The sequence below is a fragment of the Gorilla gorilla genome, chromosome 6 (assembly GCF_029281585.2).
Source record: "Gorilla gorilla gorilla isolate KB3781 chromosome 6, NHGRI_mGorGor1-v2.1_pri, whole genome shotgun sequence".
Classification (NCBI taxonomy): domain Eukaryota; kingdom Metazoa; phylum Chordata; class Mammalia; order Primates; family Hominidae; genus Gorilla; species Gorilla gorilla.
Genome location: NC_073230.2, coordinates 147,043,993 through 147,056,527, shown reverse-complemented (window position 1 = coordinate 147,056,527; position 12,535 = coordinate 147,043,993). Strand labels below are relative to the sequence as shown.

General features: G+C 41.9%; 1 protein-coding gene across 1 annotated transcript in view; it reads left to right on the top strand.

The window, feature by feature from the left end:
• Nucleotides 1–12,535, top strand: part of CREB3L2 (cAMP responsive element binding protein 3 like 2) — a 127,098-nt gene that overhangs the window by 56,589 nt on the left and 57,974 nt on the right. The window lies entirely within an intron of this gene.

The following is a 12,535-nucleotide window of genomic DNA, read 5'->3' as shown; positions in this document are numbered from 1 at the left end:
AGAAAAGTCTGTCTTTTAGGCCTGTGCCTACCAATGGGTTAGTTTGTTTATTTTTTAACATGCATAAGATATAGACTATCTATCTTTTGGGTAGAAAATATTGTCTCTAGTCAGTTGTCCTCCCTGGTTTTTGTTCCCTGAGGACTATTTAAACCAGGTCTCACTTAATTCAGTTAAACAGAGTCTGTTTTGAAAAAGCAAATGCTTTTTTCCTCCCATTGTAAATTAGAGGTCTTCATTGTCAGAAATATAGATAAGAAGAATTAAAAAACTGTATTAACACTACACAGGAGTGCATCAACATTTTGCTATAAGGCTGTCCATACATTTTTATATTCTAGCACTTATAGATAATTTCTACTTTCAATTAAAAGTTATAAATTCGGCTGGGCGTGGTGGCTCATGCCTTTAATCCCAGCACTTTGGGAAGCCAAGGCGGGCAGATTACCTGAGGTCAGAAGCTCGAGACCAGCCTGGCCAACATGGTGAAACCCCAGTCTCTACTAAAAATACAAAAATTAGCTGGGAGTGATGGCACATGCCCGTAAGCCCAGCCACCTGGGAGGCTGAGGCAGGAGAATCGCTTGAGCCCGAGAGACAGAGGTTGCAGTGAGTCGAGATCATGCCACTGCACTCCAGCCTGGTCTACAGAGCAAGACTCTGTCTCAAAAAAAATAAAAAATAAAAAAAAAAAAATAAAAGTTATAAATTCTAAAACTATAAATTTGATTATTCATTTATGAAATAGATAAAAATACATTGATATATAAGGTATGTAACAAAATATATAAATATATAAAGACAATTATAAATTAGGGAATTCAGTTTTCACAATATATTTTTCATTTAGATATATGACGTGGACATTTCTGTATATTAACAGATAGTTTTCTACAGTAGCAGTTTGTTTTCATAGCCACTTAGATATACCTTAATTTATTTAAATACTCTTATGTGGGCTATTTTAAATTTCACAGATTGATGGATCACAATTCAGGGATATCTACCTTTGATCAGTAAGCTGTTCTTTCTGATTGTGATCTTGTTGCCTTCACTCAAATGGTCTAATGTTCATTGATTCAGTGCTTGCTGCTTGCAAAGGCAAAACTTGTGCTTTAGGTTTACTTTTGCCGTGGTCGGTTCCCAAGGCTACATGCAGAGTTTTTAAATACCTCTTTTGTGAGCTAGAAGACCTAATAAACAAACCACTTTGTTGAGACTGGGAATATTAGCATTGGCACAATTTCTAAATTTTACTGTGCGTTTGCAGACATCATGAGGCAGAGAGGTGGTCCAGCTGCACCTTCGTTCCACACACGGACTCTGTGTACAGCTTTGTGAATTGCTATTTTTCTTTCCCTTTCCCTTCTAAATGGGCTCCCAGTGGCAAAAATCTGTTTAAACAAAGGTAAGCAAAAGATCAGTTTAAAGCCCAAACTTCAAAAGTTAAGAGGTTTAACCTATTAGACACCCAGACTTTGCAAATGTGAAGAGTATTCAGATCAATGGGGAAAGGGGCACTTGGATATTGGTGGGTCTTTAGACAGTGAAGAGAATACAATTTCATGCCAGAGACAGTCACGAAGAGAAGTTTTTGACACAGTGCTGCATTTTGCATGAATGCTGAAAACAGACCCATGGAAAGAACCTAAATCAACGTTATGGATCCCTCTTAGTTGAATCTACATTTTGAAAGCTCCTTTTTTGGCTTTTGGAAATATATGGCGGCATTTTTGATTGTTGTCATAATGGGAAAGGGGGATGTTACCAGCACTGAGTGCCCAGGGGCCCTGGAATGTACAGGAAGATCCTCATTAATGAAGAATCATCTCGTCGACAATATCAACATGGCCTGGTTGAACATCTCTAACCACTTCAGAAATTGTTAGTTTCTTCTGAGGAATAGGGCAGAAAACATGAAACTATGGCCCTGAATTTTTTTCTAGGCTTCCTAGAAATGGTCTAGTGCCATTTCCCTCCCCCATTTCTCATGGAGGTTCTGCATAACTGAGGCTAGAAGATATTGGTAGATGAAAGGAGGTTTGGTTGAGGAGAAAGTAGTACAGTAGTTTTAAGTCTGATACTGCTCTCCATCTATGCTTGGCCTCCACAAGTTGAGTCATTTTTTCTGATAAAGCCTGTCTCGTTGTTTGTCTCAGAGACCAGCTGTTGAAAGGGCAGAAATCACCCAGTACTGCCCAGCTGTTAGCTCAGCCATCCTCAAGGGAAGCCATTCTTTGCCAGTAGAATCTCAGAAGAGGCCAGAGAAGGGGAGTTGCAGGGAACATTGACTCAGGCTTAAGATTTATTTTCAGGCTGTTTTACTCTTTTAGGTGTGAGTGGAAGCAGAAGCTACCTACGTCATAGTTGGTCTCAGAATACCAGAGCCGCAGGGGGCCTGGGAGACTGCCTGGTCCCACCTCTTATTTTATTTCCTAAGAAAAGAGACCCAGAGGGGTTCAGTGACTTGTCCAAGGTCACAGAACCAAGTAGTGACAGGGCTAGGTCTAAAACCCAAGCGTTTTGATTCCAAACAAGGCATTCTTTCTGCTATGCCAGCAACTACCCCTTTGACTTCTTACTTCTTAATGAAACTGTGCTGACTTTCTAGAATATCTCCCCCACCCCCGAGGCATTGCATCATTATTGCATTCAAACCTTGTGTACTTTCTGATACCATTGGCTTTATAGGTAACAGAAAATAATCTTTTGTGACTAGAAGGCAAATGTGTCCTATTCATGATCCAATAAGCAGCTATCCACCATTGTTCAATCATGAACAAATATTCAGAAGCATTGCTCTACCTCGTCTTTTGGGAGAAAAATACTCAAACTGTTTGGGAATAACTTTTAACATATGGTGGTCGCATGTGTTTTCCAGCAGGACTGCAGAATATCTCTGTTTGCTTGTTCTCATAATAACCTGCTGAGATCACTAGATTCTACTTATGGTCTTTCTTAGAAAGAGAATATTATGGCCTCGTGTTTTATTTTGTTTTGTTTTGTTTTTCCTTCTTAGAAATTCTTCAACTCTACCAAGTTGAAGAATTGAAGCTCCATTGTTTTCAATAAAGAATCTGAAGCTAAGGTACACTGAACCACTACCACTATCCCAAAAGAAGCAGAGTTTGATGTTTCCCTATTCATTTAGAATGGTTCCTTTCTGTTCCAAAAGGGATGACAGGACTGTGGCTCAATGACAGGGGAGATCCGCCTGAGGGCAGAAGGATTTAGAGGGATACTTTTAGGAGAACCTGGACCCCACTTCCAGAGAAAGATTTGAGAACCTGAAAATATTCGTCTGGTTTTCAGCAGTGCCACCAAAGTAGGAACTTGATAGTCCAGTTCAGCTTTAAACAGTTCCTTCATAAAAGTTTGAATGAGAGGTTTGCCTAAAAATTATAATTGCTGGTTAAGATGAAAGGACACTAAAGAAGCTTATGGATGTGAGCACAGTGTGGCTGGTGAACTGTGGAGAAATTGCAGGGAATGAGAGAGATGCTTTGAGACTGGAGATATGGGCCTAGTTTTCAAAAAGGGGAAAGGAAGATCAATCAATCAATTATGAATTGATGAACTGAAAATGAGCCCCCTGGTAAGCAAATGGGCAAATTAGAATCGACCGAGTTCACTAAAGAAAAATGATGTTTTATGACCTTCATCATTTTTTATGGTATTAAGAGACTGATAAGTCAGAGAAATACTTAATAATTTTGTCCCAGTTTTAGCGAGGCATGTAATACAAACAACAATAAAACAGCTAACGTTTATTAAGCTCTTATTATGCCAAAGTAATTCTTCTAAATGAATAGAGAAACATCAAACTCTGCTTCTTTAGGGTAGTGGTGTAGTGTACCTTAACTTCAGGTTCTTCATTTAAAATACTGGAGCTTGCCTTTCTGATCTCTCTTGTTTCTAGAAATGTGATTGGAATGAATAACCTGGCTGGGGCTAGCAATGTGTGATAACAGAAAGCCAACCAGGGCCCTTTACTCCCCACTGCTCCAAGATAGTCTGTCCTGAGCAGGCCTCAAAGCTCTTGGATTCTGGTAGCACTTAGAGATAGAAGAGGGTTCATTGCCTCAGCTGGTTGAGGTTCATGAGAGGAAGGAACATGCAGGAGCGGACAGCCAATGGCTGCTGCGCTCCCAATAACTGCGGTTGCTAATTGGCTGGCCACGATGGAGATAAGAACTCTGTGGATGTCTGGGAAGTCACTTTCGTGTTCATAGCCTGCACATGGTTTTCTTAGCCAGTTTTCATTTACCATAGCACCATCCTGTATCTGGATTAGACTTGTATCGATGAATTCATTTTTATCTTCACTACAATTTTGAAAGGCAGATTGGATTTCTCATTTTCTAGTGGTGTGGAGAGAACGAGTGATTTGACCCAAGGTTGCTGCTAGGATCTACAGAGCTGATGTAGACTATATGCCTTCTGTCCCATGAGTCCGGTGCATAACACAAGGGTTTCAAAGGCTAAGATCCCCTGGTATGTCTCAACACATGTCATTCCAGAGAGGTGGGGCATACATGTGAGGTCTCACAGAGCAGGAGCCAAAGTGGCTAGAAGCCAGAACCTTCCTGGCCTCCCATTTGCTGACCTGCGGGATTCCCTTAGCTCTTATCTTGGGGTGGAGGGGTACCTCCTGGCAGAGTCATGCCTGAGCATTTAAACAACACAAACAGTACTTTGTACCTCTCAAGCACTTTCCCTTTTCCCCAATGTGGCCCTCTAGGGATGAGATTATCTCAGTAATGCTTATGACATATTTGGCTCATAAATAAAGCATAGGTTTCTAGGAAGCATGCATACCGTTCATTTTTTCCCACAAACTTCATCGCCCGTTAGTGTTTCATACCTGATGTTTTTGGCATTAGATCTTGACTTGGAGGCGGAATTGTTCCATTGCAACATGCACGTTCCGTTCAGAGAATTCTGTGGGGGTCGTCTGTGGAACACTTTTCAGTCACCCATTTGGTGATCTTTATGTCTGGTCACCGTTTCTCTTGTTAGAGAGTCTGTAGTGTAGATTTCAGTTCTCAACTCTGATTTCATGTGCTATTTTGGACCTCAGTTTTCTCAAATTAGAGTGACCAGGTCAGGCCAGATGATATCCAATGTTTCCTCAAGCTTCACTAGTCTGTGATTTGGAGCCTGCTGTAATCCAAAGTTTTTCTTTTAGGGTAGGACGCAAGAGTGTAGGAATAGTAAATACCTTAGTTTGTGCCTTCACTGAAAGATATGAGGGAATGCCCTGGGTGTCCCCTGGTGAGGTAAAGACTGAAATGGAGATGGAGAGTGTATACTGTGGGAGAGGGAGTGGGGATGCCTTCTGTTTAAGAGAGTGGAAGATACCAGAGAGGAGAAGCTTATGACTGCAGAGAGGGCAAGAGACCTCATTAGAGCAGTCTGACCAAAAAACCCTCCAAATTTCCTTATATAATGAGCATGTAAAAGGGTTGAAAACTGCAAATTGAAGGATAAGGGACAGAAGGAGGGATATCAACAATACCAATTAGGAAGAGTATCTAGAGAATTTAACTGGGTAGTAAGAAATTTAAATCTACTTTAACTCTCACTGTGGGGAATTTGGACATAGATTGAGTTATGTAGGAGGCTCTTAAGTGTGGGAGGGTTAAAAGCAAACATTTTTTGGCCTTGGCTTGTGGGATAGATCAGGCGAAAAGCCCCGCTGGGCCTCCAGCACTCCCATCCAAGATTGCGGGGGTAGAGTCTAGACTCGGGGATAGAAGTGAGAAAAGGGAGAGGGAAGAATTGGTGGTCCTGATGGCAGCTGCTTTCAGCATCCCAGTCTCTGTGGCTTCCCCACTATGGATGACAAGAACAGAATCACAGGTTCTGTACTGCCTCAGGCTTGAACGGTTGACTTGATCATGGCTTTGATGGTCTTTCACTTGTTGGTGAGATTCAGCTGTCTGTTGTGGCAGAAGGAAGGGGCAAGAGGACTCGGGGATGGTTTGAGTTTCTTGAAGCATATCAGAGGACTCTCTACCTGATATGGGTATTTCTGGAACAGCTCTGTCTGCTCTAAAAGGATCCTGAGGATTTCCTCCATTGACATGAGGAGATTGCCCTTCTCTCAGGCCCAAGTTACAATTCAAAAAGCGTTTTTGGGGAACAATTAGAAATCTGAGCTCCAAGTCCTTTGTGTTAGTGATTGAGAGGCAGCAGGGACTATGCCGAACGTGCCTGGGAAGGGGTCCTGTCCTACTCCAGGCTGCCCCACTGTCTCTACCCTCGGGATAATTCTCCATCTTGTGAGGATCAGATACAGTCATGGTGTGCAAGTGTTTTGTCATATGTAAATACTATGCATTGAACATGGAAGGTGCTATTATTATTAAATTTTCTTCGCATTATTTTTATTCCTATTGGTAGTTGTTGGATACTCTTGGGCCATGGAAGGACAGGCCCTACTAGGCTAGAGGCTAATTTGGGTTCAGAAAGAATGAAGAAGTGCATTTTGGGGGTATTTGCAGCTATATGTGTAAATAAGCCAAGAAGTAGGCAGATTGAATTTTTGTGTGCTAGCTAATTCTGAATCTTGCAGCTCTCCTTTGTTATCAGGAGCCACCTGTGGGGTGTTTCTCCCTTCATCTCATTAACTGATTTATTTGTATTGTGGGCAGATGCTCTTAAAATGAAACAGTGGATTTTTTTTCCACATCAAATTCTAATAACTGCTATAGGGCATTCAGGATTGGCATGCATTTGGGAAAGTGGATCATTACTTGTTTTAATGATGAAAAATTATGTAGTTTAAAAGGAATTAGTATGGTGCATGACCCTTGAAACAAATATCATATGTAAAAATTCATTTTTACTTAATATATACATTAGGCATTAGTTTTAAAAAATAAACCATTTCTGGCCAGGGGCAAGTGGCTCACACCTGTAATCCCAGCACTTTGGGAGGCCGAGGCGGGTGGATCACAAGATCAGGAGTTCGAGACCAGCCTGACCAACATGGTGAAACCCCGTCTCTACTAAAAATACAAAAATTAGCTGGGTGTGGTGGCGGGAACCTGTAATCCCAGCTACTCAGGAGACTGAGGCAAGAGAATCGCTTGAACCCAGGAGGTGGAGGTTGCAGTGAGCCGAGATCGCACCACTGTACCCCAGCCTGGGCGACAGAGTGAGACTCTGTCTCAAAAAACAAACAAACAAACAGAAAACCCATTTCTGAGAGCAGTTTGAGGTTCAGAGCAAAATCGAACAGAAGGTACAAAGATTTCCCATATGTCCTCTGCCCCACACATTCATAGCCTCCGCCATTGTCAACATCCACCATCATATTGGTACACATGATGGTAGATACATTGACACATTGTTATCACTCAAAGTCCATAGTTCACATTAGGGTTCACTCTTGTGTTGTACATTCTATAGATTTGGACAAATGTATAAAGACGTGTCTCCACCATTATAGTATCCGTGTCAGAGTTCCACTGCCCTAAAAATCATCTGTGGTCCACCTATTTATTCCTCCTTCTCCCAGGGTGACTCCTTTTACAAAATATTGAATATACCCTACCAATGGATTTATAATAGGTTTCCTTTAAATATCATCTCTCAATGCCTTTATTGCTTAATCTATTTCACATACTTCATTTACAAAAAAAAAGGTTCATCTGGATACTACCAAGCAAGGTGTATATATATTTATTTATTTAATTTTTTTTTTTTGGTAATAAGTCTCTTTAAAACACAGCTTTTGTTACTGCTAGTGAAATTTCAGTAAAGCAAATATCACTTCAGAACAAAACACCCTCCCCAAAATAACCCCCACCACAAACCTCCAAAACTCTGGTGTAATAAAGAGTTCCAAGCTCAGCCCCCATTTTTTAAAAATTAAAGAAATATGTAATGTGCCTACATTTTTGTACTAGAAAAGAATTGGGTATCCTTGAAATTTCACTGTAGTGGGGTTTGACTTGTGAGCCATTTTTTTTCTTGGAACTTTGACAAGGTCACCTTTTTCCTCATGGTTGGCATCTGGCCCTTTTCTGTGTGTTGTGTGCAGGGTACTTGTGTGAGAGCCACTCAGGTCTAAGGTGCACTGGTTTTGAAGGCAGGTCCCTTCTCTCCCTGCAAGGGGAGGAGGGAGGGTGGCCTAGGGGATGCCAGGAGCCCAGGGCAGCTCCTCCCTGCCTGAGCAATACAGTCAAACTATGTTTTGCTGGAAGGAGGCCTTGGTTTCTAATGTGAATTTGAGCTGTGGCCTCTGAATCATTTATGGAGAGGATCAGCTTGCTCCTGCCACACTCCCTTCTTCTATGGCTCCAGTCTTTGGGAGGCATTCTGTGCTCTAGGTAAGGCTCCTAGCCACGATTTTTAAGTACAAAGGCTTCTTCTCCTGCCTGCCGGAGAACTATCTTTTCAGCCAGAGACTGGCTGCAAAGCATCCCTGTTTCCCAGAGGGCAGGGCTGGGAATTGAATGCTTGGGGAGCTCAGAAGGAGCCCAGGCAGGCCTTGGGCCTCTTGTTGCCAGCCCAGGTTCTGCTTTCTGAATCCTATTACCTGCCGTGCCCACCTGCTTCACTGCCCATGGGCTGGCATTACAGGGGCAAATCTAAACAAACCCGTGAGGCAGAAAGAGGGTGTTCTCTGTCCTCCTTTTCCCAAGTTGAAAAACCTTCGTAGCTCCATTTTATGTTGCCTGCAACATTTTAGAAAATGATAGGGTAGTAGAGCTGAATAGGTTGTTAGCAATGACTTATAAATATCCCTGTGTTATTACTACTTTCTCTGCTGGCAGGGTTTAGCCCGGGATCCATGGAATCCCCCTGCCGTCTGCAGACAGACTTCAGGGGCGGGTCAGCCTCCTGAAATGCTGGGCTGTGTTTGTGTGTTTGTGGCTGTGAGCATTTCTCAGGCAGGACTGTCATTAGATTCCCAAAAGGAGCATTAGGTTCTCAGGCAGGAGCATTCGTTAGATTCCCAAAAGGGTCTAAGAATTTAAAAAAGGTGAAAAAAGGTGACAAACTACTGATCAGGTTTCAAGCCTACCCACATCCCCAGTACACATAGCACTCACACACTCACACGCACACATGCACACACACAGAGGTTTACAGGTAAGGAAACTGAGTCTAGAAGAGGCAGACTGACCACCATTGAAGTGCAAGGCTGGGACTAGAACTCCTGTCCCTAACTGGTCTGGTGCAGCACTCTTCTGTTAGCCTGTGCACAAAAGAGGCCTGTTGGGCTGACTATGGGATGGCACAACTGCTTTAGAACACGCTCTACAAGTTCTCTGGACGATGGGGCATAGGACATACATTCTGGCTAACTCATTTTGCACCTTGGGACAACTCTGTCTTTATAAGACTGACCTTTATTCATCTTTCTGCCCATGCTCCCACTGTATTTGTTGAGTGGGCAAACCTCAGTGGAGAGTACTGTACAGAAGACAGGTCGGTAGCTTTATGCAGCCAGTTATTTGAACTAAAGAATTATGAATCCTTCCTTTTCCTCCCACTTTGTTCCCCTTTCCTCACCCTCGTGACCTCCGATCTTAGGGCAGTTGTTAGCAGCAGGAGGTGGCCCAGATCATAAACCACTCCTTCCTTGCAAGCTACTTTGGCAGTTCATTAGTGACCTGAAAACTCAAAGCATAAATGCTTCAGAGCCAAGGTAATTTTTTATAAAATAAGTAATTCTTATAAGGATAAAAATTTCTCCTAATTTATCTGATTTGTAAATTTGGATATACATTTTAAATGTTTGAAGGCACTTATTTATAACTGTTGGGAGATCTAGCCCTAATTTGGATTTATCTTCTATTTCGTTAGGATGTTATAGAATGATAATAGATGCAAATGAGATAGTTGTTGAATGCAGCAACTATCTATGATCTATGATCTCTGATCTGGGCTAGGTCCAGAGAGAGGGGTGGGTAAACGGTTTACATCTGGGCCATAGAGTTTGGAAGGCCTAGTGATAAGATATTTAAGTAACTTGGCAATGAAAGGAACATCAAAGAAAAGGAAAAATGTGTCAAATTAAGAGATACTTAAAGGGCTTTACTTGTTAGGGAAATGAGAGATCAATTCAAGGTGTATGTGTCTAGGGATGACTTTCTAAAAGAAGTACATTTGTTCTGTCTTAGGTAGTTTCCTGTTTGGTAAAGATGAAAATGAAAGCATATTCTAGGAAGAACAATGCGAGAAGCTGGTGTGCAAGTAGAAAATGCCAACATTTTATTGTTTTAATTATGTTAGTTTTTTAAAAGAGCTTTTTAAAAGATTGCTATGCAGTGGAGTGTTAGGTGTATTACGTGCATTATTTAGTTTAATTCTCATGACACAAGGCCGGAACTATTGTTAACTTCACTTTGCTGGCATTATTGTTAACCTCATAAACCAAGGTTTGGAGTATGGAAATATCTTCCTCAGGCTTGCACAGCCAGGATTCAAATTTAGGGCTGACTGACTCCAAAGCTATATTGCCACAATGCCATACTGTGACCATTAGGATTTCAATGAAGCTGTTGTGTTTATAAGAATAAAGGGAGACAAAACTTTATGGGATAGTCGGAGGATGTTTAATGCAGAATCTTAAGATAATGGGGAGATAAAACCTGACACAAATGGGGGAGATAAAACTTGACACAAATTTTTAAGGGAAGTTGCCATGTGTATTCTCTGAACTGGGTGAAGAACATTTATGTTGTGAGGCAGGGGTTCAATCCTATTAGGAGGTTTCTTCCAACTCAGAGATTGTGTGATGTTGCTTGAATCCTTTGGCAGAAACATGCATTAAGGCCGAATAAGTATCTCCATCCTTATTGCTGATGTATCACAGCAAGTGATACCAGGAGTCTCTCCTTCTAACAAACTCTTGGCATGTTTCTACAGGGTTAGTGCAGGAGACCATGTGCGCATAGCGGATGACCATCTGTGAGCCTATCTTTATCTAGCTTTAGAGGCTGACACAAATGAGGCAGCATGCTGTAGAAAGTGCCTGTGATTTGGAACTGGCTGAACATGGGATAGAATATCAGTTTCACCTTTCATCAGCTGTGCATCTCAAGGCAAAACAGCTAATTATCCCGAACCCCAGTTTTCTGATCTGTAAATGGGGACATGTTTTCATTTTCTGAAAATCGAGTATGTCAAGTACTTAGTCCATCAGACAAGTCTAGCACCTAATCCTGACAACATCATTATCCATGATCATCACCATCATGGTTTTACACTTGTTAGAACCTCTCCATACAGTTGTATTGTGAGGCTTAAATATCTCTTTCCTAGGAGAAACAATAAGGAAAAAAATTCAGTCAATTTGACATGAGTACCCTAGCTCAAGGTCTCTCAGTAGGGGACAGAGATCTTGGACAATGGACTAAAAGCCAATTTACAGGATTGTCATGAGTACTGAGTGAGAAAAAGGTTATGAAATTATTTTGTAAACTCATAAAGTTTGATTCAAATATTAGAATGGTAAAATGTTATTATGCCATTGCCTTTGAAGGAATTAAACTAAAATCCCATAACCCTTGGGTTCACATGAGTAGTACTTCGCTAAAGCGTTTGCAGTATCCAGAAAGGCGTCCTCCTCGAGGCTCACTTTGCTCCTTTCTCTGGTTTTTGGCCTTCAGGACCATAAGGCCCCTTTCCAACTGGCTGGCATTAAAGATGGGCCCACTCTGGCCCGATCCTGGCACCAGCGATGGGATGTTGACCTGTCTGCTGAGTCTTGGAGCCCACCACTGCCAAGGACACCCAGCTGGAGCTAATTTGCTGGACTGAGTCATAGCATCTGGTTGGAACCGGTTTCTTTTCCATCACAAGGATCTCCCTGAACCGACTGAGCGCTCACCACTTTGCTAAATTCTTGGGTGTGGGTGGGTGTTTAGGCACAGTTAGACTTCTGAGGAGGATCCTTTTCCAGAGGGGAGGTTATGATAATAAACTTGATAACAACTGTGAATGCTTCAAAACTGTCTATCATTAGTGCTAAATGGTTTGTAACATGAGAATTACTGCATAATCCAAAGTAGGGGGAGTTCAGGGAAAGTTAGCAGAGTTAGAGAACGTTTATTATTGGTTATCCAGGGGATGTTCATGAAAACATTCATTAGTGCTGCTCAGAAGAAAGAAAACAGAGTGTCAGCAGAGCGCGCCAACCTGGGCAACTTCCATAGGAAAGCCTGGCCAATCAAAGAGAGCGTTGCCTCGGGATAGAATGGGATTCCAGAGCTTTAGTGGCCAGCACAGCAGATCAGGACTTGACCTTGTAGTTCAGGGAACAAAACTGTGGCTTGGAAATGCAGGGACTGTGGGTTTACCTCTTGCATTTGCGTGTTACATTCTGTTATTTATTTCTCTTTTTGTTAACTTAGTTTTGTCTGGAAAGGATTTCTGTCAAACAGTTGTAGAATAGTTACCATCAGGCAACCAGGAAATTTGTCCTTGGGGAGCTACTTAGGCAATCAGATGCTGACTTAGATTGTTGTATAATCAGGAAGTCTGGTTCTAATCTTAGCCTTGCCACTGTTCTGCT